Source organism: Hyperoodon ampullatus, assembly GCF_949752795.1.
Source record: "Hyperoodon ampullatus genome assembly, chromosome: 2".
In the NCBI taxonomy this organism is placed as follows: domain Eukaryota; kingdom Metazoa; phylum Chordata; class Mammalia; order Artiodactyla; family Ziphiidae; genus Hyperoodon; species Hyperoodon ampullatus.
The window spans coordinates 157,375,157-157,388,570 of NC_136915.1; the positions used below are offsets into that span (position 1 = coordinate 157,375,157).

Sequence of the window (13,414 nt, forward strand, 5' to 3'; positions counted from 1 at the left end):
AGTTCATTAGTACCGTTTTTTTTAGATTCCATATATGTGCGTTAGCATACGGTATTTGTTTTTCTCTTTCTGACTTACTTCACTGTATGACAGACTCTAGGTCCATCCACCTCATTACAAATAACTCAATCTCGTTCATTTTTATGGCTAATATTCCATTGTATGTATGTGCCACATCTTCTTTAGCCATTCATCTGTCAATGGACATTTAGGTTGCTTCCATGTCCTGGCTATTGTAAATAGTGTTGCAATGAAGATTGTGGTACATCTTTTTTTTTTTTTTTTTACTTGTTTGTTTCTTTTATATACATTTATTTTATTTTTGGCTGCATTGGGTCTTCGTTGCTGCGCACGGGCTTCCTCTAGTTGTAGCGAGCGGGGGCTACTCTTCGTTGCAGTGCACGGACTTCTCATCATGGTGGCTTCTCTTGTTCTGGAGCACGGGTTCTAGGCGTGCAGACTTCAGCAGTTGTGGCACGCGGGTTCAGTAGTTGTGGCTCACGGGCTCTAGAGCGCAGGCTCAGTAGTTGTGGTGCATGGGCCTGGTTGCTCCACGGCATGTGGGATCTTCCCGGACCGGGGCTCGAACCTATGTCCCCTGCATTGGCAGGCAGATTCTTAACCACTGTGCCACCAGGGAAGCCCCATCTATCTTTTTGACTTATGGTTTTCTCAGGGTATATGCCCAGTAGTGGGACTGCTGGGTCATATGGTAGTTCTATTTTTAGTTTTTTAAGGAACCTCCATACTGTTCTCCATAGTGGCTGTATCAGTTTACATTCCCACCAACAGTGCAGGAGGGTTCCCTTTTCTCCACACCCTCTCCAGCATTTATTGTTTCTAGATTTTTTGATGATGGCCATTCTGACCGGTGTGAGGTGATACCTCATTGTAGTCTTGCTTTGCATTTCTCTAATGATTAGTGATGTTGAGCATCTTTTCATGTGTTTGTTGGCAATCTGTATGTCTACTTTGGAGAAATGTCTATTTAGGTCTTCTGCCCATTTTTGGATTGGGTTGTTTGTTTTTTTGATATTGAGCTGCATGAGCTACTTGTATATTTTGGAGATTAATCCTTTGTCAGTTGCTTTGTTTGCAAATATTTTCTCCCATTCTGAGGGTTGTCTTTCCGTCTTGTTTATGGTTTCCTTTGCTGTGCAGAAGATTTTGTTTCATTAGGTCCCATTTGTTTATTTTTCATTTTATTTCCATTCCTCTAGGAGGTGGGTCAAAAAGGATCTTGCTGTGATTTATGTCTTAGAGTGTTCTGTGGCTGGACTTTTTTTTTTTAACATCTTTATTGGAGTACAATTGCTTTACAATGGTGTGTTAGTTTCTGCTTTATAACAAAGTGAATCAGCTGTACATATACATATATCCCCATATCCCCTCCCTCTTGCGTCTTCCTCCCACCCTCCCTATCCCACCCCTCTAGGTGGTCACAAACCACCGAGTTGATCTCCCTGTGCTATGCAGCTGCTTCCCACTAGCTATCTATTTTACATTTGGTAGTGTGTATATGTCCATGCCAGTCTCTCACTTCATCCCAGCTTCCCCTTCCCCCTCCCCATGTCCTCAAGTCCATTCTGTATGTCTGCATCTTTATTCCTGTCCTGCCCCTAGGTTCTTCAGAACCTTTTTTTTTTTTTTTTTAGGTTCCATATATATGTGTTAGCATACGGTATTTGTTTTTCTCTTGCTTACTTACTTCACTCTGTATGAGAGACTCTAGGTGTGGCTGGACTTTTTGAGGAGCTAAAAAATTTCTATTTATTTATTCAAATAAATATTTGAGCACTCCTACTTGCCACACACAAACTTAATAGGCTATATAGGTTTGCTAATGTTCCGGAATCTCAAAAAGCCTCAGAGAGAGGAAAGCACATTGTTGAGATCCATCAAGTTCCAGAGGCTGGGAAAAGTCCTCCAACCTCCTCATCCTGTCCTGCACACAGGCCAGCTCTTCCTAGCTCCTCAGATTTTGCCAGGAGGAGGTGGGTTGGAACATGGGCTAGCATTTCCAGTGGGTTCCATAAATCATTCAATATTTTATTTTACTTGAGGCGATACTGTTTGGGAAGGAAGGAGATGGGGGAAAGGACTTAAATGTACTTTTTGTCAATTTTCTGCTTAGTTAGCTGAATGCTTTAAGGACTGAGCAGACATAGGAATATGAAGGGAAGAAAACGAGGTGGTTGTCCACCTCCTTCAGAGCCTTTAAGCCTCTGTTTGACCCCTACTAAAGGCTGCAAGAGCATTTATGGATAAACCACAAAGGAGATAATCCCCTAGTTAACTGCAGTGAATTTACCTTCCCCTGCCCCACTCAAGGTCACTATCCAAATTCTCAAGGTTTGTCGTGCTCAGCTTGCTCATTTTTATTTATTTTATTTTTTCATCATCCTTATCAAGCTGTTCCAGTCTTGTAGGTGTTTACTTTGAAACATCTACCCATGCCTTCATCTCCATCCATCCCACTGTCCTTACCCCTCACACCCATGGCAGAGCAAAAGAAGCTGCCAAGCCACCCTCTTAATCTTCATCAGCACCCATATTCCACTACTCTCCTCTCCACTTTAGGAACAACTGATGTTTCCCAGTGTCAAGAACAGTGCTACCCAGGGCTTCCCTGGTGGCGCAGTGGTTGAGAGTCCGCCTGCCGATGCAGGGGACACGGGTTCGTGCCCCGGTCTGGGAAGATCCCACATGCCGCGGAGCGGCTGGGCCCGTGAGCCATGGCCGCTGAGCCTGCGCGTCCGGAGCCTGTGCTCCACAACGGGAGAGGCCACAACAGTGAGAGGAAAAAAAAAAAAAAAAAAAAAGAACAGTGCTACCCAAAGGCAGCTGCAAGTTTTCTCTTCCAACAAAATTGGTGCCTCTAAGCCCTCCTTCCTAGAGCACTGACAACATCTATGGACATAGAAATTCTACCATTTAAACCACCTAATCTCAGCAAAGGGAAATTTTCAAATTAGCCCAATACTAAAAGATAATTCTAAATCAATCTAATAAGTGAACTTAGATAACACAGGTAATGATCTTAAATCAAGCCAAGCAAATACAAATTTCAACATCAACTCAATGGCTATAATACTAACCATGTCTTTGTATAGTTCTCCAGACTAGTTTCTATCACTGGTTATATAAAATCATTAACAGAAAGTATAGGGTTAGTTGGTAAAGTTTTACAAACAAGGATGATTTTTTTTCCTAGTTAATGTTTATCAGTTTCTCAACACTATTAGGTAACCTCATGTTAACACATTTTCCCCTTTTTAAAGCTATATGGAAAACACACACACAACTATTCTGATGATAGTTAGCAGCAATGTCATTAAAGCTACAGTATTTCCACTGATGGTCTACTCATATTGGTCTATAGAGCTCCCGGGCCAGATGGGGGGAGATGTGCTGACTTTTTTTTTAACCTACACAATACAGTGTATTAAGTGCCACGATAAATGATTCACAGGAATCTATGGCAATGTAGAATTCAAGGAAGCAGATTAAATGATGATTGGGAAAAGGCAGGAATTAAAAGAAGTGATATTCTGTAGGGTCTTAACGTTTGGTAGAAACTTGCCAGGCTGAAAGGACAGTACCATCATCCAGATGTAAAGAACTGCCTGAGCTAAGACACTGGAACTTAGAAGTGTGTGGCGGATGTTTTTGCGTGTGTGTGTGTGTGTGTGTGTGTGTGTGTGTTCAGAGGGGTCAAGGTCAGGGCGGGGCAGGGAAGAGGACTGCACTGCTGATGCTTGTGAAGGCCCTGGAGGAGGCCTTGCTAACTTTATCCAACTTTAAAGATAAACTATAAAACCTCCTAAGATATAGGAAGTCCATTTGATCCAAATTTGAGCACACTTTGAGAGACATTAAATTAGTAGTGCTGAAATCCACTCTGTCGACCTACTACAGTTTTTAAAGGAACAGCACTGAAATATGAGACAAGAAGGATAGGAGACAGGAATCAGTTCTAAAGGCAGAAGGGAAAAAACTCCTCTGTAAGCAGGTGGCTGCTAAGGGTTGTGGTTGCTGCTGCTTGGCCCATGTCCCTCGTTCCCTTTCAGCATCACCACGTAAGGTGACAGGTGTGGGCTCCCAGAATGAATTCCTTACTTTTCAAAAAGGAATGTGGGAAAACCACCTCACACGTACACGATACACCGCAGAGCAGAGCAGCCCGAAGTGAGAGGGGAAACCTCGCCTCCCCTCCCAGTCTGTTGCCGCCTCCTCAGAATAAACAAAGTAAAAACAGGAAGGAGAGTGGGAAACCCTAGCAAAATCCAGAAGGACAGTAGGAATCCAGAGACAGTTTACAACCCTCCTCTCTGGGAGTCCTCTTCCTTTTCTGTTCCTCATTCCTATTTCACGCTGACAGCCTCACAATCTACCCAAGAAGTTAATGTAAGAATCTAAGACGTGAATTACTCTTTGCTATTCCTGAAAAGCACTGTGCGCTGTTTCTTCTGTTTTAGAAATTCTGTTTGTAGCAACAAATCTTACTTGAATAAAAAAAAAAAAGTGGAGGGCTTCTCTGGTGGCGCAGTGGTTGAGAGTCCGCCTGCCGACGCAGGGGACACGGGTTCGTGCCCCGGTCCGGGAAGTTCCCACATGCCGCGGAGCAGCTGGGTCCGTGAGCCATGGCTGCTGAGCCTGCGCGTCCGGAGCCTGTGCTCCGCGACGGGAGAGGTCACAACAGTGAGAGGCCCGGGTACCGCAAAGAAAAAAAAAAAAAAAAAAAAAAAAAAAAAAAAGTGGAAATCACATGAAAATCAAACACATTGCAGCAGGCAAACAAAAATAAAACATAAAAAAACTTTTCAAAGGACTTCTCTATTATTCAGGCATGGAAGTGAGAGGCATGTTAATAAGCAGATTAGACACGATTCTAATTAGACACATCCAATTCAAGTGATGACTTGAGAAGTCTTCATTTAATTATATTTTTTAAAAAGCACTATCACTCGGGGCTTCCCTGGTGGCGCAGTGGTTGAGAGTCCGCCTGCCGATGAAGGGGACGCGGGTTCGTGCCCCGGTCCGGGAAGATCCTACATGCCGCAGAGCGGCTGGGCCCGTGAGCCATGGACGCTGAGCCTGTGCTCCACAACAGGGGAGGCCCGCGTACCGCAAAAAAAAAAAAAAAAAGCACTATCACTCAATGTGAGTTCTCTCCAAATCACAATTAGGTGCGGGTTTTGTTTTTGAAACACACATTATGTATTTTACAGCAGTAAGTTAACTTTAAGAGTGAGGTTTTCAAGTTTTACAACCTTGACAGAAATGTATTTTAATATTTTGCCCATTTCGAAGGAGATAATTATGAAGTTATCTGAGAGGCAAAGGATCTCCAACTCTCAAAATTAACCATTGATCACTGGGGAAAGTTTTTTACTATGTCATTTGGATTCTGCACATAAACAATTGTCCATTCATTCATTCATTTAATAAATAGATATTTATTGAAAACTACTAAACTGACAGACACATTTTTGGCAGACACTGGGTATACAGAGATAAACAGGACAAGATACAGTGTCCTCCCCACCCCCACAGAATATGAACACGCAGAGAAAGGTGATCGTGAGACAGACCAGTTTCACAACAATTTGGTACAGCAACTGCCGGTTAAATATAGGATGACAGGGGAGTTCACCCCACAGGCACCTGATTCAGCCTCGAGATTGGGAATGTCAAGAAAGGTTGAGTTTGAGACCCAACCATAGCTGAATAAACATCATTAAAACACTACTGAACTGCATCTCTTTTATAGCCTGATGTAATGTCAAGGTTTCATTTCTACTGAAAATTCTCTTAATTAACCTCAATCTAACTGAGACCTCAAATTGAGGAGACCTTCAGAAATGTACCCCTAATTACTGCCACCATCATCTGCTCAAGAAAGTTTCCCTTCAGTTTCTACTATCCTTCACATAAATTCGAGCATATTTTTTTGGCTTCCATTTTTCCATTAGTTTTGCTCAGCTTTTCTCTCCCAACTCCCACATCATCTATTCATTCACCTCCCTGAAACCAGCCCACTTAGAGAGGTAACTGAGGGTGCAAGTGAGCATGCAGAGACCGAAAGCAACAAGAAGATCTGAGTCTCGTTCTCACATATTGTTATTAACAGCATGCTATTTCTGAAGTCACAGATCACAGTGTGAGAATTAAACTGAAGCATCTCTTTGATGTTTGATGGAATCTTCTAATACCAAGTTCCACTGAGGATGATTTTTTAAAACTAAATAATCTATATGATAGGATCACTGGGCACCTCAAAAACATGGGCTCCAATTAATAGCCCATGGCTTTGTGTAAAAATCTCCCCAAGTGGCTATACGGCTATATTATCCTATATCATGAAATTAGAAGCTGTAATCCCTTCATAATGCTACGCATTAACCTCATATAGGGCCATCTTTATAGAATAATTTTCTTGCTTTGATAAAATACATTAGCAAATCTGTAAATCCAATTCAAAAATTTTCAAAAAGACTAAAAAACCTTTAACTGTGCACGTTTACCCCTCCTCTCCTTACACTATGCCTCAAGACTCTTCGCGTACTATTTTAGATATCCTTAGGGGAATTATTGTTCCAGGACACTTCACATTATAACCTGAGGAAGTTCTTTTCTATATACAAGTTAGTCCATTACTTTTTTATGCATGTTATATATGTGTGATACATTTGCCCTTTTATAAGAAAAGATTATGGATTTATGATGGCTTTTTTCTTTTTTTCCAGTGCAGATGGATTTCTTTTTATTTTTTTCAGCTTTATTGAGGAATAATTGACAAAACTGTAATATACTGTATTCAACAGGATGATTCAATATACTATATACATTGTGAAAGGATTCCCACCAAGTTAATTAACACATGTATCACTTCATATATTTACTTTTTTTTTTGATGCGTACACAAGTTCTTTTCTTTTAGCAATTTTCAATTATACAATATCGTGTTATCAACTATAGTCACCATGTTATATCTCAGACCTTATTCATCTTATAACTAAAAGTTTGTACCCTTTTACCAGCCTCTGCCTATTTTTCCCACTCCCCAGCCTCTGGCGACCATAATTCTACTCTCTGTTTCCATAAGTTTGACATTTTTATTTTTAAGATCCTACATATAAGATTCTCTGTCTAGCTTATTTCACTTAGCTTAATTCCTTCCAGGTTCGTCCATATAGTTGGGAATGGCAGGATTTCTTTCATAATCAGGCTGAATAATATTCCTCTGGGTGTGTGTGTGTTGTCTCACATTTTCTTGATCCATTCATTCACTGAAGGACACTTGTTTCCATACCTTGACTACTGTGAATAATGCTGCAATGAACATGGCAGTGCAGATATCTCTTCAAGATAATAATTTCATTTCCTTTGAATATATATATCCAGAAGTGGAATTGTGGATGGCTTTTTTCTTTACCTTAACTTTTTGAACTGGAAGCATAATTTCATCAAAAAACCTACTTTTATAAAATTGGGAAGGAATAAAATATGCAAAATCTGTTTTAAGAAAAATCAAAGAAATATCTGACCTTCTTTAAAAAGGCTATGGAAAATATTTCTATTTATGTAATATTATGGATAATTTCACTTTCCACCAATTAATCATGTATTTTTTCATTTTGGATGGAAAAGCCAAAAACACTGTAGACAGTTTCCTTGTCAAGAAAGACACTTCTGAAAAATGAATTAAAAGTGATAAACTCCATAAAGAAATCCTAGGCCAGAAAGAACATGAAGACACCACATGCAGCTTGGAGGGCTAGAGAAAATCGAATTCTGATTGCAATGGGTACACAGAGAGCTATGAAGTCAGCAGTTAAGAAAAGGATAATTGGCACATTATTAATAGATCAGGAGCAAAGTACCCCCTTTCTTCCTTTGATTAAAAAGGGAAATCAAGACAAGGCAACATCTAAAAATTCCTTTCTTTTATTGAAGAAAGAGCCAACATCTAAGCTTCACAAAGAAAAAAATATATATATAAATAACTAATCAGTCTGTTTGCCCATCTGTTCTGCTTCGCTGTAATGAGTGTTAATACAGCAGCCCACTGGGGGGAAGAAGAAAGACAGCCTGAAAGTGATTTCTAATCTTGAAGCTTTGGTATCCTCGGGCTACTGTTAACACCATTTCACATTTCATTGTGCATGTTAAAGATAATACACAAAGAGATGTCACATTTGACGTGAGGATACTCTGGAAAAGTCAAACCTTCCTATTACCCGGCAATTGCTGGCATCACAGAAGATATTCATTCCTCGTATCACACTCATTTGGTGGCATGACAACTGACAATATGCTATTAACGCCAAAGAAACAGGAATATCTGCTTTTGCTTTCTTTATGGGAAAACTCTCACTTCCACAAATAATAATTGTACAGAGGTGTCTCTCCAAAACGTAACAATAGTAAGTCCTATGCAAGATGATACATTTTTGTTGGATTTCCACAGTGAGGTATGAGGACGAGGAGACAAGGTGACAAGTGAAAAGAGCACTGGAAGGGGAGTGGGGATGCTGAGCCCTGGTCGCAGGGGTTACATGCCTGCCTCAGTACCAAGGATGGGCTGCCTCTCTCTGAGCCTCTTCCTTTTATTCTATGACCTACCTGAACTTATGTCCAAGTGATGCTGAGGATGAAATGACCACTTATAAAAAGGCCATTTCTCACCTAGACTCGGTTTATTTAGAAACTTTGTTTCAGCACTTACCCAATTAGGATATACTTGCAAATTTTTTTTCCAAAATATTTCAGGAAGCCCTATGAGGTCTAAAGATTATTACCAATTATGTTTTGGCCCAAGGGTGTTGATTTCAATTGTGTATCAAGTGAAAAAATGAACAAGGCTTAGCTCTCTTATTTCCTCTTTTCTATTCTGCCTTTAATGGATAAAAATAAAATAAAAATTTTAAATGTTTCTTATAGAGAGCTGGATAGAAAAAGCTTGTGGAATAATTGTTCTTCAGCTAAGGACTTAGGAGTTTGGTGCCTTCACCCTGTAGCTGAAAACTCTATTCTTGTATTACCTATATGTGTTCACACAGTTCATGCATGGCTGACACTACTTCTGTGAAGGCAAGAAACGAAAATACCAGATCTTGATTAAAGCCACCCATCCACACCAGGGTGAACCTATGCAGAAGAATTAGGCCGTTTCTGGATTTGCTCCTCTGTGATCAAGGCCAATGGCAGATATACATGGACTTTTTGAGTTCTCCTTCATTTTCCACCTCCAAGACTCAGAATACCAAGGGGATTTGCAGGAAGCTGCCAACCTGCGTCAGTGGGGAAACTTCTGTACCAAGACACCCATGACCAGGATCTTTTGACAGCTGTGCTGCTGGTTCACCATGTCACTTGGGACAAATCCATGTGATTTCCTTGTCAGTATCCTAGTAGTAACGGCTGTTTTCCTTCTTTTTTTGGATTGTTTTGAAAATCTAGGTAGATCATGAAATGCTGTGCAAAGCACTTATAAAATGCAAGGTAATGTTCTGTGCATACTCTGCTCTGCCAGATGCCTGACATTACCTATCAGACTCATGGCTTTTCAGGAGCACTGGGTAGAATCAGTTTGCCCCCATATGTGGCCCTGGAGAAAATGAGAGAAAACAGTTGGAAAGGAAAAAAAAAAAAATCAAGAAATGACTAGAACATGTAAATAGAATAAGTATGAGTTACTTTAAAAAGCACAATTTGATTCTAATCTAAGCAGATAAGTCATGATCCTTCCTGAATGGCCAATGAAGGACATTCTGGGCGACCTGTGTGTTGAAATGCATTGTGAAGAAGTCCTGCCTCTGAAGGGCCAGCAGTCAGACACGGCTAACAGATCATAAACATAATAAAGTAAAGTGAAATAAAATTTCAGTGACTAATGGACATGGCAAGGAAAAAAGGGATCAGAGATGTTCTTCAAAGTCATAGGATATTTCAAGCTAATTAAATTAGTGCTTGTCTCAGCTTTATTTTGTGCAACAAGAAATGTAGTAACATCCAGCAAATGTGCTACTCTTAGCAGACCCTTGAAAAGAGGCCCTCGGGTAAGAGACCCTCATTTACTGAGGAGGAGGACAGTGAAACAGATGTCATGTCAGTCTTGAGCTGCTAATCCTCTTTAACAACACAAACTAGAACAGAACTGCAGCTGGATTAATCCCTTGGAAATCTGGATGTTACTTTCGTGGTGCTAAGGACAAGAGTTGAATGCCACTGATCTTTGTCTGATGCACACACTGGAAAAAGACACGGGATGTTTTCCTTACTGAATTACAAAGACTCAACTTTTTTTTTTTTTTTTTTCTGGTACGCGGGCCTCTCACTGCTGTGGCCTCTCCCATTGCGGAGCACAGGCTCCCGACACGTAGGCTCAGCGGCCATGGCTCACGGGCCCAGCTGCTCCGCGGCATGTGGGACCCTCCCGGACCGGGGCACGAACCCGTGTCCCCTGCATCGGCAGGCGGACTCTCAACCACTGTGCCACCAGGGAAGCCCAAGACTCAACTTTTATACAAGGCTACTGTAGTCCACATTTCTGATTCAATTCAGTCTCTAAACTTAATGCAGAAACTTGTATCTCAGCCTTAAACTGGTTACTATAGTAGATACAAAGAAATATGACCAACAGATACAAAAGATACAAATTACCCAAACTAACCATTAGAAGCAAACGTGAGAATTGTATAAAAACAAGAAAAGCCTGCTGCTATTTTATTTGTGGATTTTGGTGCTAATATTGAGTACATGTATGTTTAATATCCTCAGAACTATAAAACCTTTTAACGAAGCAATGTAGTAACACTTTGATAAGATGTGAACACTAGAAAAAGTGTTTCTCTCAAAATCTAAACGTGCATTCCTCTTTCCTCTCACAATAACCCCTTTCCTCCCTTTCCCCCCCCGCCCCTACTAAAACAAATGAACTCATCCATCACAGACTGCTGCAAAGCCTGGCCTAACAGTGCTTTCTTTCTCCCAGCGCTCTGCCCCAGGCCACACAATCCCAGGTCTGAGGGGAAGTCAGCAGTGACCCAGTGATTGAGTAAACCCATCACTTGCCTGCTGGACTGAGAGCTGTTCACTGAAATGAGTGTCCCTAAGGGAAAGCCTTGGCCATCTGAAATTCTGCCTGCTAGAACCTTCAAGTTCCAACCAGAACAGCTCAATTTCTGGAAGTGGCCCACAAACGTAGAGAAAGCAAACAGATAAAACCTCTTTATTGGTGAAGGACTCAGTCTCCTTCTCTGTTACACACACACAACATACGTACACACACACACGCACACACAATAAAAATTCTAGAGATGCAAAGATTACCTCCAGCATTTTGTGATTTTGTAAAGGAAAGGAGTTGTGTGGCTTTGGGCAAGTTATTGACTTCACAGGGCCTTGGGTTCTCATGTACAAGATGGGATAAGACTGCATGAATGTTGAGGGGCGCAGATGAGACGATATATGTAAAGTGCTTAGCACAGCCCCCGGCAACGAGTAAAAAAAAAAAATCAATACATGATAGTTACTGTCATTATCATCAGCATCATCATGACTTCATGGGATGGTGATGAACTTTACGAAGAAAGGGGCAGAGGCAAAAGAGACTAGAAAGAAGAGATGGAAAGAGAGGTGAGAGGTAAAGTGTGGCAGCTTAGTTCTCCTTAGGAACTAAACCAAAGATAGGCAGGCAGGACCGAATACAGACAGAAACCAAGAAACAGCAGCTCTGCAGGAGAGGCTCATGGCCCCACTGCAGCTCCTGCACAGAGAGCCCTGAGCAGTGCCGTTGTTTCTGCAGCACTGGGGGTGGGCAGGCCAGCCTCTGTGTGCACATGCCAGGGCTCTGAAGGCAGAGGCCGCTGTGTGCAGACAAATCGAAGGTCAGTGAGCTCTCCTACGCTTTGTCACAGCCTGGATGACCGTGCCACTCACATCCTCCACTCTTATGTGTTTATGTGTCTGTCTCCTTCACCAGACAGATTTCCAAGGTCATGACCATGTCCTAATTATTCCTCTCTATATTCCCTCTAGCACAAGTCAGGCACACAGTAGGTCTGCAATATATGTTGAGCAGATGAATTCTCTTAGAAACCTCTTTTCACAAAGAGACATGGGGGGCTCTTAAAGAAGGGAGCTCTCACATGAAAAGCTGCTCAACATCACTAATCATTAGAGAAATGCAAATCAAAACTACAATGAGGTATCACCTCACACCAGTTAGAATGGGCATCATCAGAAAATCTACAAACAACAAATGCTGGAGAGGGTGTGGAGAAAAGGGACCCCTCTTGCACTGTTGGTGGGAATGGAGGGTCCTTAAAAACCTAAAAATAGAATTACCATATGACCCAGCAATCCCACTACTGAGCATATACCCAGAGAAAACCATAATTCAAAAAGACACATGCACCCCAATGTTCATTGCAGCACTATTTACAATAGCCAGGTCATGGAAGCAACCTAAATGCCCATCGACAGATGAATGGATAAAGAAGATGTGGTACATATATACAATGGAATATTACTCAACCATAAAAAGGAATGAAATTGGGTCATTTGTAGAGCCGTGGATGGATCTAGAGACTGTCATACAGAGTGAAGTAAGTCAGAAGGAGAAAAACAAATATCGTATATTAACGCATATATGTGGAACCTAGAAAAATGGTACAGATGAACTGGTTTGCAGGGCAGAAACTGAGACACAGATGTAGAGGACAAATGTATGGACACCAAGGGGGAAAGTGGTGGTGGTGGTGGGGGTGATGAATTGGGCGATTGGGATTGACATGTGTACACTGACGTGTATAAAATGGATAACTAATAAGGACCTGCTGTATAAAAAAAAAAAATTCAAAAAAAAAGAAGGGATCTATCTCTCCTCCGCCTCAGGTCCTAGGTCACCTGCGTGGTCAGTGACCTCTTTAGCATATCACCAACAGCTATAGTTAAAAATGTTCATCTGAGCCATGAAAGACAATTTAAAATTATGTTCAGTATATACTCCCTAAAAAGATAGGAAGGGAGTTATATGTAATATTATACTAGTATAATGGAATTTTGGAAGCATCTGGCACTCGTATAGTTGTCCCTAATCTGCCCAAGAAAACTGTGCCATTTATTCAATTCAACAACCATTTTTTGGTAACTTGTTTAGTTCTCAACATTTCACTAGGGACCAGAGATTCCAAAATGGATAAGTCAGCCAGACCTTGACTGTGCATTTCCTGACTGTCAATTAGAGTCTAGAGACGTTGAGCCGCTTCTAAAACTCAACCATCTGAAAAATCAAGGGTTTGGTTTTCTTTTTGCTGAAATTTAAATCTTTGCTAAGGTTTTCATGACAAAGAACTTTTTAAGGATGATGTCCTCAGAGGGCCAAACAAATTGAAAGTATAAATAA

At 41.1% G+C, this 13,414-nt stretch overlaps 1 protein-coding gene across 1 annotated transcript in view; it reads right to left on the reverse strand.

Annotated features, from left to right (window-relative positions):
• The window catches only part of LOC307067962 (uncharacterized protein C1orf21), a 231,262-nt gene that overhangs the window by 146,955 nt on the left and 70,893 nt on the right, over positions 1-13,414 (reverse strand). The gene's annotated exons all lie outside the window — the stretch shown is intronic.